Source organism: Lycium barbarum, chromosome 2, assembly GCF_019175385.1.
Source record: "Lycium barbarum isolate Lr01 chromosome 2, ASM1917538v2, whole genome shotgun sequence".
Lineage (NCBI taxonomy): Eukaryota > Viridiplantae > Streptophyta > Magnoliopsida > Solanales > Solanaceae > Lycium > Lycium barbarum.
This window is the reverse complement of record NC_083338.1, coordinates 58,440,315-58,445,105: the sequence shown is the minus strand read 5'-3', so window position 1 is coordinate 58,445,105 and position 4,791 is coordinate 58,440,315. Positions and strand designations below refer to the sequence as shown.

General features: G+C 37.0%; 1 long non-coding RNA gene across 1 annotated transcript; it reads right to left on the bottom strand.

The window, feature by feature from the left end:
• Nucleotides 1-356: 356 nt before the first annotated feature.
• On the bottom strand, nucleotides 357-4,206 carry LOC132620384 (uncharacterized). The gene is made up of 3 exons (XR_009574853.1): nucleotides 4,015-4,206; nucleotides 1,519-1,566; nucleotides 357-805 (listed from the first exon to the last, which is right to left on the bottom strand). It is a non-coding gene; the product is annotated as an uncharacterized LOC132620384 (long non-coding RNA).
• Between the last annotated feature and the right edge of the window lie 585 nt (nucleotides 4,207-4,791).

The following is a 4,791-nucleotide window of genomic DNA, read 5'->3' as shown; positions in this document are numbered from 1 at the left end:
TTCTAAAGAAGATACAACCTACTACAAATCAAATCTCATCCTATTCATTTTCAGAATTGAAAAAGCTCAATTATCATACTGCCAACTCTCCTTTTAACAGCATATGCAGGCAAGTTTCAACTCAGAGATGACAAACCATACTACCATGCTTTCATTATTTTAGTGACATCATGCTGTATTTTGTGGAAAATTAAGAAAGGAACTTAAATAAGCAGTGGTATTTCAACACTACTAGCAGAATCAACTATCCAAGAATAGACTCACTGATTTAAACCTCTAGCATGAATCATACAAGGCCTTAACTTAATCTAGTTAAATAACAGACACTCAGGCAGGTACCAATCATGATGACTGAGAAATAAGAAAGTAAATTTACGTGAATATTGGGCTATGGTCATGTCACGACCTAACTAGAGGGCCATGACGGGCAGCCGGAACTAACCTACTGAGTACCTCTAAACATACATCTCATAGTCACTCCTAGGTAGGCTATAAGCTAGCTCATATGCATCATACTCTGCAAGGACATGTATCACAAAATAATGGCATGTTATTATGTAATCTTTAGCAACCATGCCCATAAACATAAGCCAACAAGGCTGTCCAACTACAATACACCAATATCGGTCCATAAGCCTCTATATATAGAATATAGGAATCCATAAGAACGGGGTAGGACTATGCCATTCCCAACTCCATGTATACACAAGAGTGATACCATGAAGCTGTAGCTCCGGGATGATTAGAGCCTTTCTAAAACTCCGCTAATAAAGCTCCTAAGGCTCAGGTCCATCTACCTGACTACCTGCGGGCATGAACGTAGCGTCCACAAGAAAGAATGTCAGTACAAATAAAGTACTGAGTATGTAAGGCATGAAAATAACATAAGAAGAAATATGGAACATAACATGAGATAAAGTTAACCTGTACATCTGATTGCCTCGTAAGGCGGATATCATGCATGCTTAGCTTTCTTTAAAAAAAAAACCTTTCTCATATATATATATAACATAATCATTAGCCCGCGTCCGGGCCTCCCACGTCCGGGGTAATCATCTCACGCCGCCCACTAGTGGTGTCTGCCCGACCAAATAGGCCCGGTGTTATTATCCATAAGCCGCCCACTACGCCCACCGTAGTGGTGTCTGCCCGACCAACTAGGTCCGGTGTAATCATACATAACATAAGCATGCATGAGAGCCCAGATAAAAGCTACAACTCTATCGGAGTGACGTAAGGTCGGTAACCTCCGATTTATATTATGGAGCAATCATCATCGCTATATCTCACCTTGAAGGAACAATTATTATAAGGCGATATCAACAACAATGAATGAAATCAAGAAAATTATGAAATAAACTCAATAATCTCATAATAGCATCAAAATCATAAGCCTTGAAATTTCTAGAAATGGGGTCGTCATCATCATCATTATCATCTTAGAAAACATCTGTCTTTAGTATCATAAGTACTTTGAGAATCATGCCTTTAGAAAGAAAAGGACTAGCTTTAACATACCTGATTGATCTCCTACCACTTAACACTTATTCTCCCGTGCTTGTAAATCTACATTCAAGAGAAATCATACTACTATTAGACTTCTCGTCATATGCCAATCTCAAGTCTTTAAATTAAATTCCTTTAGAATCTGCTAAAATTCAGGCAGCATCTCTCCTGTTTATATCCCTAGACCGAAATCACACTATCAACAACCAACATAACCACAACAACACCAACTTCAATAACATCATCATCAAGATCAAAATATTCCATAAAACATCTCACACGATGTTTATCCAATTTCTCAACCAACAATTTCGTTATACAATCATTTAATAGCTCTACCTTTGTAAATAAACCTAAATCAATATCAATAAGGGAAGATTCATACCTTACTCCCACTAGAACCGAAATATCTTCACTTTTCACCTTGAGTTCCAGCCAAGATTAACCACAATACGATATTATAATCGCAACTATACGCTGTCCGAACCTAAATCCGGAGGTTATACTTAGATTCGCGTTAAAATTTAATGATTGGAAGTTGGGGGAAATTTCTAGAAGGTTTGGGGTGTTTGGAGAGGTGTTTGGTGAGAAATGAGGGGGTAAGCCCCCTTTTATAACGTTCCAGAGTCTGCCTAGACCGACCTAAAAATTGCTCAGCGCATTCGCGCTTAGTTGACCCTTGGTCCTCTGCGCGTTCGTGCCACCTTCAGGTGCGTTCGTGTATAGCAAATTCCTGCCCTAGCATCCCATCTTAAAACTCTCATAACGGTTGATTACGATGTCGAATTGATGCGCGGTTTATTGCTTTGGAAACTAGACTTCCCGAACTTCAATTTAGGCTTTTGCTTTGCCCCAAAACTCCTCATATACCAAAAGATATTATTTCTCCAAGTTGGACCAAAATTTCCCCTCATTTTTCTCCAAAGTCCAACAAACTTAACTCCTTGATTCACTTGCCCTCCACTCCTTCCGTAGCTCATTATATGAACTTAAACCCTCATAACCATAAGATAAGCACATATAATCTCGTATATCCTTGGAGGTTCTCCAATGTCTATAATTGAACAACTAACACCTAGCGCATCTAAATGTACAAAACTACGAGGTGTAATAGGTCAAAAGCATCAGACAAGACTAATCAAGTACAGACAGATAGAAGTCCATGACAAGATTTATAGACCGATAGAAGTGCAGGACAAGATTTATAAGTGTTTATAACAAATGGACATGCATACTAGGTGATTTGTTCTTGATGTCAGTCTTACATGGTCATGAGGGGGTAATATAGACATGGATCTTCACATAAGGGACTGATTGGCAAGGCAGGAATGCTTTTCATAAATCCAACAAGTATCATATAAGCAGGGAACATATGTACTAATGGGAACATGTCACTTAAAGGTCCTAGGGGTCAAATGGACAAGTTCAAAGTTCTGATTCTTATATGTAACTTAATCTTCACTATTGCTTTCAAAGACATAACCATTATGCTACTAACATGTGACAAAGCCATCTGAATTAAAAGACGAAACTGTGCAGACCAAGCAGAACCAAACCAAAGTAATAACATGGGATATGAGTGTTCATTTAGCAAATAGAGACATTCCATAGATTCAAGAAGGATTATACTACACTCAAGCATAATTAATTATCTTATCATAGTATACCTAGCACAGATTAAGCAGATATGTCAAATTCTGATGTCAACATCCTCAGGGTCCAAACTTTAGCCAAGCATATTACCATTTGAACATCGTAAATCCTATAAGCAGATAATCAGGGCATTCAAGGGGGTATCATACTGAGTTTAGGTTACTTGAATCTCATTTTTTACCAATACTATAACATACATAGACTTAGGATTGCTGAAAAATGTTTAAACAAACACAGGAGCATAATAATCATCCAACAGGTCAAATACAGATTCATATCCAAACTATACATATATTTTAAAGGCATAAGACTAAGTCAAATGGGTTAATGACATCTCAGCCACTTTGAACAACTGAAAACATAAAGAAACACTTTACAAATTTAAACATGCTTTGGAGGTTGTAAATTGGTCTAAATACATGTCAAGTTAAAATACATTAAGCAAAGTACAAACATATCATAGTGCCTAAGTATCTAAACTTCTAAATTAGACTAGTAATGCACTAACATGATTTATGCTAGGTTAAGCAATGTGAACATAATCAAGTAGTTACAAGAGCTCCATTATCACAGGACTAACCAGGATTAAGCATATAAAACATGATTGGGCAGCTACAGATTGACTAAGTAAGATGAAGCATAATTAACAACTACAAAATCTAAACTAAACACATTCTTAAGTGAAATCAAGCATGATTATTAACTATAAATTTAAACTAACCTCATGATTAACTAAAAATCAAGCATAATTAATAACCATAAATCTAAACTAAACACACAACTAATATACTACATAAATAGCACCAAAAAAACACTTAAATAACTACCATAAAATAAAAATGAAAAGCATATTACCTTTTCTTGGTGAAGCCTTGATCGATAATGAACTTGGAAGACCTTTACTCTATAAACCCTCAATGCTCAGCAACAATCAAGAGAAAAAAAAAGATTTAAAACTTAGACTAACTCAAATATTTAAAGGTTTCAGCAAGAATATGCTAAATCCCTAGGTAATTCGACCTTTGTGTGAATATGTGTGATATTCGGTGTTAAGGTCTATCTAAAATGGTAGAAATGGAGTTCTTTATATAGAACCCCAAATCTGAAACCTTTGCCCTAAATTTTGATGTGGGATAATCAATTTTTTTGGGTTGGGGGGGGGGGGGGGGGGGGCTCTTGGTTTCCCCCTAATATCAACCACATCCAATGAAATTCGTGGATTAAAAAATGAATACAACAAAACTCAGTAAGATTTCAGTCCTATTTGACCGTTCATTTGCAAAAAATAAAAAATAAAAAAGTAATACCTCGTTTGGTTGAAAACTTGGTGGAGAGAGGGGGTTTGCATTACATGCTTACCCAATAGACCATGACAATGCTGGAAAAGGCGACGTACGCCTGTGTTTTTGCCATTATCGATAAAGTGACGCATGAGAGAGGAGAGACGGTGGGGCGGCGCACTAGGGTTTACCCGAAACCCTAAAGGCTTTAACCAAATGAGAACTTAAAGGTCTGTTTGCTGAAGTTGTGTGTATAAGTGATGGAAGAGTTGGGCTGGGTCTGGCCTTGTTAGGTTGGGCTCCGTAAAATTTTAGGGGAAAGGGGAAGGAGCCTGATATACATATATATATA